The 11,750-nt window shown below is 46.0% G+C and overlaps 1 protein-coding gene across 1 annotated transcript in view; it reads left to right on the top strand.

Annotated features, from left to right (window-relative positions):
- Positions 1–11,750, top strand: part of LOC142908342 (uncharacterized) — a 66,658-nt gene that overhangs the window by 12,883 nt on the left and 42,025 nt on the right. The gene's annotated exons all lie outside the window — the stretch shown is intronic.

Below are 11,750 nucleotides of genomic sequence, written 5' to 3'. Positions count from 1 at the left end.
CGCCAAAAGGCATACAACTCAAAAACAGCGCACCATCAGAGATCTTAATTTTCGATTTAAAGCTTTCGTGACTGCAATGATTCATCTTCTTTGGTTCTTTCGGTAAAGTCACGTAGAATGAGAATAAAATAATAAATTGATAAAATAAAATAACAATAATATTCTCACGACGTTTCGGCCACAACACAAGCGGCCTTCATCAGGTGAAGGGACGAGACTGTCTGCTAGGACAGCGCTGGAGTGAAAGAGCCACGTTCAGATCACGGCCTTTAAGCTGTGTGAGAGGAAACAAAGCGCCTTGACAAAGGAATTAGCATATAATTTAGCATTGAAATGGCTGAGTGATTAGCTTGTGACTGGTCACAGAAATAGCTATGTTAAAAGTTAAAGCATACACATCCGCAGAGGCACCCCTTGACAAAGGAATTAGCATAGAATTTAGCATTGAAATAGCTGAGTGATTAGCTTGTAACTGGTCACAGAAATAGCTACGTTAAAGTCAGAGCATACACATTCACCGAGGCACTTAGTACAAATCAAACAGGAGAATTTAGCATTGAAATAACTAGGCGAATTTAGCATTGAAATAACTGAGTGATTAGCTAGTGACTGGTCACAGAAATGACTATGCTGAAGTCAAGGCCTACACATCTGAGCTATTCACAGTACTATATAGTGAACCAATAAAAAAACTAAAATATAAATTACCTTAATGTTATCAATAAACTCTATATTCTCCAATCAGCTAAGCTACCAACAATAAGTCGTTATATATCACAATGCTATATGGCGAAAAAATGGGTGGATTCTTACCCTCAACTTTAGCACCACGGATAGCTACGGGCCCCGTTCAGACGGACGAGTTCATCCATGGTCGGAACAGAGGAGGGGGAGAGAGACAGCTGCGAGGCGCTATTATACTCCATGTTGTAAACCATACCATTAACCGTGGTGTGAGAGGTATTAAGAGGCAATGCTGGCGAAAGAGCTGCAGTCCGCAGGTCATCGTAAAATACAATTAATTAAGAACAGAAATGGTTTAAAACATCTTTCCAATGGTTGCTAAGCCAGAATCCATCTTCTCGGTTGAAATTGTCTCTGTGCTTGTATATGTGAATGGCCTCATGAACGAATCTCTCATGGTAGCCGGTTGGTTTGCAAAGAACCTCCGTCTTGGAGAAGTCAATGTCATGTGAGCCCACTGAATTATAACAGTGATCTGCCACGGCAGAGGAGTTCGTCCTACCGTGTTTCAAGTCTGCTTTATGTTCGCGGATGCGGTCCGAGATATGTCGTTTGGTTTCTCCAATGTAGCTACTACCACAGAGGCACTTTAGTTTGTAAACGCCCGGGTACTGTATGTCTGGAACAGCATCTTTTACAGATGGAACTAAATCACGGATTTTATGTACTGTGTTGAATCGGACCTGGATCTTGTGTTTATTCAGGATTTTGGAGATCTTTTTAGTGACCCCTGCAATGTAGGGTAAGGTGATGGTTTTGAGTGGCTCCACAAGAGGATCCTTCTTCATGACTGGAGTGATGGCTTTGCGGATTGTGTAGTCGGAGTAACCATTAGCCCTGAGAACCTGGTGTACGTGCTTGAGTTCACTGGTAATGTGTTCCTGGTCGGAAATGCATTGGGCTCTATGGTATAGAGTCTTGATGAGGGAGTTCTTCTGGGATGGATGGTGGTGGGAATCCGGTTTCAAGTAAGCATCTGTATGGGTAGCTTTCCTGTAGACAGAGTGGCTCATTGAACCATCATGTCTCTTTTTAATTAAGACATCCAAAAAGGGTAGTATGCCATCTTTTTCGACCTCCATGGTAAATCTGATGGCTGGGTGTATGGAATTGATGTGGTCGCGGAATTGGTCTAGAGCAGGCTGGCCATGTGGCCAGATGACAAAGGTGTCATCAACGTACCTCTTCCATAAGGTCGGGCGTAGAGTGGCAGTCTGGATGGCGTCAGTTTCAAATTTTTCCATGAATACGTTGGCTACAACCGGAGATAGGGGGGAGCCCATTGGGGTGCCCTCAGTTTGTTTGTAGAAAGTTCCATTCCAGGTGAAGTAAGTGTTGGTTAAGCAATGTCTCACCAGGGGGGGTACATCAGTATGCAGTCCTTGATGAACCAGGTCTTCAATGATAGCGATGGTGTCAGGTACCGGGATTTTGGTGAACAAGGACACCACATCAAAACTGACAAGCAGGTCGTCTGGGGACAGGGAAATGCCTTTGATTGTCGATACCAGGTGAGTAGAATTTAGTACCGCAGAGGTGGTTTTTCCAGTGAAAGGTCGCAGTATATCAGCAAGAAAACGTGCCAGTTTGTAGGTGGGGGAGCTGATAGTAGAGACGATGGGACGAAGGGGTGTATCTTCTTTGTGTATCTTTGGAAGGCCATATAATCTTGGTGGTCTGGCAGCAGAGGGTTTCAACGAGAACTGTTTGATCTCATCAATTAATGCTGTTGAATCAGAGATGATTTTGTTCGTTTTGGTGACCAGGCTGTTGGTGGGATCTCTTTTTATTTTTGTATAGCTGCCATCGTTGAGTAGTTCTTGAATTTTGTTGTTATATTCTGTTTTGTCCATGATGACAGTGGCATTGCCCTTGTCGGCTGAGAGGACGACAATTTCATCCCTCTTTTTTAATTGAGATCATTCAAAACGTTCGTCTTTGTGTTGTGGCCGAAACGTCGTGAGAACATTATTGTGTTATTTTATTTTATCAATTTATTATTTTATTCTCATTCTACGTGACTTTACCGAAAGAACCAAAGAAGATCTTAATTTGTTCATACTTTGATATTGGCAACAAGGTGCCTGGATGAACTATTTAGTCCGATGAACATTTGTCAAGTTTGGCATTGTTCATGATGAAGTTCACCAAGCCCTGGATGAACTGTCTATGTCTCAGAGGGGGGAATGTTGTCTATGTCTCAGAGTGGGGAATGTTGTCTACGTCTCAGAGTGGGGAATGTTGTCTATGTCTCAGAGTGGGGAATGTTGTCTATGTCTCAGAGTGGGGAATGTTGTCTATGTCTCAGAGTGGGGAATGTTGTCTATGTCTCAGTGTGGGGAATGTTGTCTATGTCTCAGAGTGGGGAATGTTGTCTATGTCTCAGAGTGGGGAATGTTGTCTATGTCTCAGAGTGGGGAATGTTGTCTATGTCTCAGTGTGGGGAATGTTGTCTATGTGTCAGAGGGGGGAATGTTGTTTGTCTATGTCTCAGAGAGGGGAATGTTGTCTATGTCTCAGAGTGGGGAATGTTGTCTATGTCTCAGAGTGGGGAATGTTGTCTATGTCTCAGGTGTGGGGGGAATGTTGTCTATGTCTCAGAGAGGGGAATGTTGTCTATGTCTCAGAGTGGGGAATGTTGTCTATGTCTCAGAGTGGGGAATGTTGTCTATGTCTCAGAGTGGGGAATGTTGTCTATGTCTCAGAGTGGGGAATGTTGTCTATGTCTCAGTGTGGGGAATGTTGTCTATGTCTCAGAGTGGGGAATGTTGTCTATGTCTCAGGTGTGGGGGGAATGTTGTCTATGTCTCAGAGAGGGGAATGTTGTCTATGTCTCAGAGTGGGGAATGTTGTCTATGTCTCAGAGTGGGGAATGTTGTTTGTCTATGTCTCAGAGTGGGGAATGTTGTCTATGTCTCAGAGTGGGGAATGTTGTCTATGTCTCAGTGTGGGGAATGTTGTCTATGTCTCAGAGTGGGGAATGTTGTCTATGTCTCAGAGTGGGGAATGTTGTCTATGTCTCAGAGTGGGGAATGTTGTCTATGTCTCAGTGTGGGGAATGTTGTCTATGTGTCAGAGGGGGGAATGTTGTTTGTCTATGTCTCAGAGAGGGGAATGTTGTCTATGTCTCAGAGTGGGGAATGTTGTCTATGTCTCAGAGTGGGGAATGTTGTCTATGTCTCAGGTGTGGGGGGAATGTTGTCTATGTCTCAGAGAGGGGAATGTTGTCTATGTCTCAGAGTGGGGAATGTTGTCTATGTCTCAGAGTGGGGAATGTTGTCTATGTCTCAGTGTGGGGAATGTTGTCTATGTGTCAGTGTGGGGAATGTTGTCTATGTCTCAGAGTGGGGAATGTTGTCTATGTCTCAGAGTGGGGAATGTTGTCTATGTCTCAGTGTGGGGAATATTGTCTATGTGTCACAGTGGGGAATGTTGTCTATGTCTCAGAGTGGGGAATGTTGTCTATGTCTCAGAGTGGGGAATGTTGTCTATGTCTCAGAGTGGGGAATGTTGTCTATGTCTCAGTGTGGGGAATGTTGTCTATGTCTCAGTGTGGGGAATGTTGTCTATGGCTCAGAGTGGGGAATGTTGTCTATGTCTCAAAGTGGGGAATGTTGTCTATGTGTCAGAGTGGGGAATGTTGTCTATGTGTCAGTGTGGGGAATGTTGTCTATGTCTGAGTGTGGGGAATGTTGTCTATGTCTCAGGGTGGGGAATGTTGTCTATGTCTCAGAGTGGGGAATGTTGTCTATGTCTCAGGGGCGGGAATGTTGTCTATGTCTCAGTGTGGGGAATGTTGTCTATGTCTCAGAGTGGGGAATGTTGTCTATGTCTCAGAGTGGGGAATGTTGTCTATGTCTCAGAGTGGGGAATGTTGTCTATGTCTCAGTGTGGGGAATGTTGTCTATGTCTCAGAGTGGGGAATGTTGTCTATGTCTCAGAGTGGGGAATGTTGTCTATGTCTCAGAGTGGGGAATGTTGTCTATGTCTCAGAGTGGGGAATGTTGTCTATGTCTCAGTGTGGGGAATGTTGTCTATGTCTCAGTGTGGGGAATGTTGTCTATGTCTCAGAGTGGGGAATGTTGTCTATGTGTCAGAGTGGGGAATGTTGTCTATGTGTCAGAGTGGGGAATGTTGTCTATGTCTCAGAGTGGGGAATGTTGTCTATGTCTCAGAGTGGGGAATGTTGTCTATGTGTCACAGGAGGAAATGTTGTCTATGTCTCAGAGTGGGGAATGTTGTCTATGTCTCAGAGTGGGGAATGTTGTCTATGTGTCAGAGTGGGGAATGTTGTCTATGGCTCAGAGTGGGGAATGTTGTCTATGTTTCAGAGTGGGGAATGTTGTCTATGTCTCAGAGTGGGGAATGTTGTCTATGTCTCAGAGTGGGGAATGTTGTCTATGTCTCAGGGGGGGAATGTTGTCTATGTCTCAGAGTGGGGAATGTTGTCTATGTCTCAGAGTGGGGAATGTTGTCTATGTCTCAGAGTGGGGAATGTTGTCTATGTGTCAGAGTGGGGAATGTTGTCTGTCTCAGAGTGGGGAATGTTGTCTATGTCTCAGTGTGGGGAATGTTGTCTATGTCTCAGTGTGGGGAATGTTGTCTATGTCTCAGAGTGAGGAATGTTGTCCATGTCTCAGAGTGGGGAATGTTGTCTATGTCTCAGAGTGGGGAATGTTGTCTATGTCTCAGAGGGGGGAATGTTGTCTATGTCTCAGAGGGGGGAATGTTGTCTATGTCTCAGAGTGGGGAATGTTGTCTATGTCTCAGTGTGGGGAATGTTGTCTATGTCTCAGAGTGGGGAATGTTGTCTATGTCTCAGTGTGGGGAATGTTGTCTATGGCTCAGTGTGGGGAATGTTGTCTATGTCTCAGAGTGGGAATGTTGTCTATGTCTCAGAGTGGGAATGTTGTCTATGTCTCAGTGTGGGGAATGTTGTCTATGTCTCAGAGTGGGGAATGTTGTCTATGTCTCAGTGTGGGGAATGTTGTCTATGTGTCAGGTGTGGGGGGAATGTTGTCTGTGTCTCAGAGTGGGGAATGTTGTCTATGTCTCAGAGGGGGGAATGTTGTCTATGTGTCAGAGTGGGGAATGTTGTCTATGTCTCAGTGTGGGGAATGTTGTCTATGTCTCAGAGTGGGGAATGTTGTCTATGTCTCAGTGTGGGGAATGTTGTCTATGTCTGAGTGTGGGGAATGTTGTCTATGTCTCAGAGTGGGGAATGTTGTCTATGTCTCAGAGTGGGGAATGTTGTCTATGTCTCAGTGTGGGGAATGTTGTCTATGTCACAGTGGGGAATGTTGTCTATGTATCAGAGTGGGGAATGTTGTCTATGTGTCAGAGTGGGGAATGTTGTCTATGTCTCAGAGTGGGGAATGTTGTCTATGTCTCAGAGTGGGGAATGTTGTCTATGTATCAGTGTGGGGAATGTTGTCTATGTCTCAGAGTGGGGAATGTTGTCTATGTCTCAGAGTGGGGAATGTTGTCTATGTCTCAGAGTGGGGAATGTTGTCTATGTCTCAGAGTGGGGAATGTTGTCTATGTCTCAGAGTGGGGAATGTTGTCTATGTGTCAGTGTGGGGAATGTTGTCTATGTCTCAGTGTGGGGAATGTTGTCTATGTCTCAGAGTGGGGAATGTTGTCTATGTCTCAGAGTGGGGAATGTTGTCTATGTCTCAGAGTGGGGAATGTTGTCTATGTCTCAGTGTGGGGAATGTTGTCTATGTGTCAGTGTGGGGAATGTTGTCTATGTCTCAGAATGGGGAATGTTGTCTATGTCTCAGAGTGGGGAATGTTGTCTATGTCTCAGAGTGGGGAATGTTGTCTATGTCTCAGAGTGGGGAATGTTGTCTATGTCTCAGGGTGGGGAATGTTGTCTATGTGTCAGGGTGGGGAATGTTGTCTATGTCTCAGAGTGGGGAATGTTGTCTATGTCTCAGGGTGGCGAATGTTGTCTATGTGTCAGGGTGGGTAATGTTGTCTATGTGTCAGAGTAGGGAATGTTGTCTATGTCTCAGAGTGGGGAATGTTGTCTATGTCTCAGAGTGGGGAATGTTGTCTATGTCTCAGAGTGGGGAATGTTGTCTATGTGTCAGAGTGGGGAATGTTGTCTATGTGTCAGAGTAGGGAATGTTGTCTATGTCTCAGAGTGGGGAATGTTGTCTATGTCTCAGAGTGGGGAATGTTGTCTATGTCTCAGAGTGAGGAATGTTGTCTATGTCTCAGAGTGGGGAATGTTGTCTATGTGTCAGAGTGGGGAATGTTGTCTATGTCTCAGAGTGGGGAATGTTGTCTATGTCTCAGAGTGGGGAATGTTGTCTGTGTCTCAGAGTGGGGAATGTTGTCTATGTGTCAGAGTGGGGAATGTAGTCTATGTCTCAGAGTGGGGAATGTTGTCTATGTCTCAGAGTGGGGAATGTTGTCTGTGTCTCAGAGTGGGGAATGTTGTCTATGTCTCAGAGTGGGGAATGTTGTCTATGTCTCAGAGTGGGGAATGTTGTCTATGTCTCAGAGTGGGGAATGTTGTCTATGTCTCAGAGTGGGGAATGTTGTCTATGTCTCAGAGTGGGGAATGTTGTCTATGTCTCAGAGTGGGGAATGTTGTCTATAGCTCAGAGTGGGGAATGTTGTCTATGTCTCAGAGTGGGGAATGTTGTCTATGTCTCAGAGTGGGGGATGTTGTCTATGTCACAGTGGGGAATGTTGTCTATGTCTCAGAGTGGGGAATGTTGTCTATGTGTCACAGTGGGGAATGTTGTCTATGTGTCAGAGGGGGGAATGTTGTCTATCTCTCAGAGTGGGGAATGTTGTCTATGTCTCAGTGTGGGGAATGTTGTCTATGTCTCAGTGTCGGGAATGTTGTCTATGTGTCAGAGGGGGAAATGTTGTCTATGTCTCAGAGTGGGGAATGTTGTCTATGTCTCAGAGTGGGGAATGTTGTCTATGTCTCAGTGTGGGGAATGTTGTCTATGTCTCAGAGTGGGGAATGTTGTCTATGTCTCAGAGTGGGGAATGTTGTCTATGTCTCAGAGTTGGGAATGTTGTCTATGTCTCAGTGTGGGGAATGTTGTCTATGTGTCAGTGTGGGGAATGTTGTCTATGTCTCAGAGTGGGGGATGTTGTCTATGTCACAGTGGGGAATGTTGTCTATGTCTCAGAGTGGGGAATGTTGTCTATGTGTCACAGTGGGGAATGTTGTCTATGTGTCAGAGGGGGGAATGTTGTCTTTCTCTCAGAGTGGGGAATGTTGTCTATGTCTCAGTGTGGGGAATGTTGTCTATGTCTCAGTGTCGGGAATGTTGTCTATGTGTCAGAGGGGGGAATGTTGTCTATGTCTCAGAGTGGGGAATGTTGTCTATGTCTCAGAGTGGGGAATGTTGTCTATGTCTCAGTGTGGGGAATGTTGTCTATGTGTCACAGTGGGGAATGTTGTCTATGTGTCAGAGGGGGGAATGTTGTCTATCTCTCAGAGTGGGGAATGTTGTCTATGTCTCAGTGTGGGGAATGTTGTCTATGTCTCAGTGTCGGGAATGTTGTCTATGTGTCAGAGGGGGAAATGTTGTCTATGTCTCAGAGTGGGGAATGTTGTCTATGTCTCAGAGTGGGGAATGTTGTCTATGTCTCAGTGTGGGGAATGTTGTCTATGTCTCAGAGTGGGGAATGTTGTCTATGTCTCAGAGTGGGGAATGTTGTCTATGTCTCAGAGTTGGGAATGTTGTCTATGTCTCAGTGTGGGGAATGTTGTCTATGTGTCAGTGTGGGGAATGTTGTCTATGTCTCAGAGTGGGGGATGTTGTCTATGTCACAGTGGGGAATGTTGTCTATGTCTCAGAGTGGGGAATGTTGTCTATGTGTCACAGTGGGGAATGTTGTCTATGTGTCAGAGGGGGGAATGTTGTCTTTCTCTCAGAGTGGGGAATGTTGTCTATGTCTCAGTGTGGGGAATGTTGTCTATGTCTCAGTGTCGGGAATGTTGTCTATGTGTCAGAGGGGGGAATGTTGTCTATGTCTCAGAGTGGGGAATGTTGTCTATGTCTCAGAGTGGGGAATGTTGTCTATGTCTCAGTGTGGGGAATGTTGTCTATGTCTCAGAGTGGGGAATGTTGTCTATGTCTCAGAGTGGGGAATGTTGTCTATGTCTCAGAGTGGGGAATGTTGTTTATGTCTCAGTGTGGGGAATGTTGTCTATGTGTCAGTGTGGGGAATGTTGTCTATGTCTCAGAGTGGGGAATGTTGTCTATGTCTCAGAGTGGGGAATGTTGTCTATGTCTCAGAGTGGGGAATGTTGTCTATGTCTCAGAGTGGGGAATGTTGTCTATGTCTCAGGGTGGGGAATGTTGTCTATGTGTCAGGGTGGGGAATGTTGTCTATGTCTCAGAGTGGGGAATGTTGTCTTTGTCTCAGGGTGGGGAATGTTGTCTATGTGTCAGGGTGGGGAATGTTGTCTATGTGTCAGAGTAGGGAATGTTGTCTATGTCTCAGAGTGGGGAATGTTGTCTATGTCTCAGAGTGGGGAATGTTTTCTATGTCTCAGAGTGGGGAATGTTGTCTATGTGTCAGAGTGGGGAATGTTGTCTATGTGTCAGAGTAGGGAATGTTGTCTATGTCTCAGAGTGGGGAATGTTGTCTATGTCTCAGAGTGGGGAATGTTGTCTATGTCTCAGAGTGAGGAATGTTGTCTATGTCTCAGAGTGGGGAATGTTGTCTATGTGTCAGAGTGGGGAATGTTGTCTATGTCTCAGAGTGGGGAATGTTGTCTATGTCTCAGAGTGGGGAATGTTGTCTGTGTCTCAGAGTGGGGAATGTTGTCTATGTGTCAGAGTGGGGAATGTTGTCTATGTCTCAGAGTGGGGAATGTTGTCTATGTCTCAGAGTGGGGAATGTTGTCTGTGTCTCAGAGTGGGGAATGTTGTCTATGTCTCAGAGTGGGGAATGTTGTCTATGTCTCAGAGTGGGGAATGTTGTCTATGTCTCAGAGTGGGGAATGTTGTCTATAGCTCAGAGTGGGGAATGTTGTCTATGTCTCAGGGTGGGGAATGTTGTCTATGTCTCAGAGTGGGGGATGTTGTCTATGTCACAGTGGGGAATGTTGTCTATGTCTCAGAGTGGGGAATGTTGTCTACGTGTCACAGTGGGGAATGTTGTTTATGTGTCAGAGGGGGGAATGTTGTCTATGTCTCAGAGTGGGGAATGTTGTCTATGTCTCAGAGTGAGGAATGTTGTCTATGTCTCAGAGTGGGGAATGTTGTCTATGTGTCAGAGTGGGGAATGTTGTTTATGTCTCAGAGTGGGGAATGTTGTCTATGTCTCAGAGTGGGGAATGTTGTCTGTGTCTCAGAGTGGGGAATGTTGTCTATGTGTCAGAGTGGGGAATGTTGTCTATGCCTCAGAGTGGGGAATGTTGTCTATGTCTCAGAGTGGGGAATGTTGTCTGTATCTCAGCGTGGGGAATGTTGTCTATGTCTCAGAGTGGGGAATGTTGTCTATGTCTCAGAGTGGGGAATGTTGTCTATGTCTCAGAGTGGGGAATGTTGTCTATGTCTCAGTGTGGGGAATGTTGTCTATGTCTCAGAGTGGGGAATGTTGTCTATGTCTCAGAGTGGGGAATGTTGTCTATGTCTCAGAGTGGGGAATGTTGTCTATGTCTCAGAGTGGGGAATGTTGTCTATGTCTCAGAGTGGGGAATGTTGTCTATGTCTCAGAGTGGGGAATGTTGTCTATGTCTCAGAGTGGGGAATGTTGTCTATGTCTCAGAGTGGGGAATGTTGTCTGTGCCAGCTGCTGATGATGATGCTGATGATGATGCTGATGATGATGATGCTGATGATGATGCTGATGATGCTGATGATGATGCTGATGATGCTGCTGATGATGATGATGCTGATGATGCGGGCAGGTGGGAGTGAGAGAGTTTGCAGAGCTCTGTGTGAGCAGCACGCCACTCACTCTCCTCTCTGTCTACCTTACTGTCTGTCTACCTTACTCTGTCTGTCTACCTTACTCTGTCTGTCTACCTTACTCTGTCTGTCTACCTTACTCTGTGTCTGTCTACCTTACTCTGTCTGTCTACCTTACTCTGTCTGTCTACCTTACTCTGTGTCTGTCTACCTTACTCTGTCTGTCTACCTTACTCTCTGTCTGTCTACCTTACTGTCTGTCTACCTTACTCTGTCTGTCTACCTTACTCTGTCTGTCTACCTTACTGTCTGTCTACCTTACTCTGTCTGTCTACCTTACTCTGTCTGTCTACCTTACTGTCTGTCTACCTTACTCTGTCTGTCTACCTTACTCTGTCTGTCTACCTTACTGTCTGTCTACCTTACTCTGTGTCTACCTTACTCTGTCTGTCTACCTTACTCTGTCTGTCTACCTTACTCTGTGTCTACCTTACTCTGTCTGTCTACCTTACTCTCTGTCTGTCTACCTTACTCTGTCTGTCTACCTTACTCTCTGTCTGTCTACCTTACTCTGTCTGTCTACCTTACTCTGTCTGTCTACCTTACTGTCTGTCTACCTTACTCTGTGTCTACCTTACTCTGTCTGTCTACCTTACTCTGTCTGTCTACCTTACTCTGTGTCTACCTTACTCTGTCTGTCTACCTTACTCTCTGTCTGTCTACCTTACTCTGTCTGTCTACCTTACTCTCTCTCTCCCCACTCTCTCCCCTCTCTCTCTCCCCTCTCTCTCTCTCCCCTCTCTCTCCCCTCGCTCTCCCCTCTCTCCCCACTCTCTCCCCTCTCTCTCCCCACTCTCTCCCCTCTCTCCCTTACTCTCTCCTCCTCTCTCTCCCCTCTCTCTCTCCCTCTCTCTCCCCTCTCCCTCCCCTCTCTCTCCCTTCCTCTCCACCCTCTCTCCTCTCTCTCTCCCTTCCTCTCCACCCTCTCTCCCCTCTCCCTCCCCTCTCTCTCCCTTCCTCTCCCTCCACCCCCTTCTCCTTCTCTCCCGCCATCACGACAGAGTTCCCGGTTCGCCTCCTGCTGCTGCTGGTCGTCGTCTCTTCTCTGTG

This window comes from Petromyzon marinus, assembly GCF_048934315.1.
Source record: "Petromyzon marinus isolate PM22_M1 ecotype Great Lakes invasive population chromosome 80 unlocalized genomic scaffold, UKy_Petmar_22M1.pri1.0 chr80_unloc.2, whole genome shotgun sequence".
Lineage (NCBI taxonomy): Eukaryota > Metazoa > Chordata > Hyperoartia > Petromyzontiformes > Petromyzontidae > Petromyzon > Petromyzon marinus.
The sequence above is the reverse complement of the archived record's forward strand: the minus strand, read 5'-3'. Positions and strand labels throughout refer to the sequence as shown.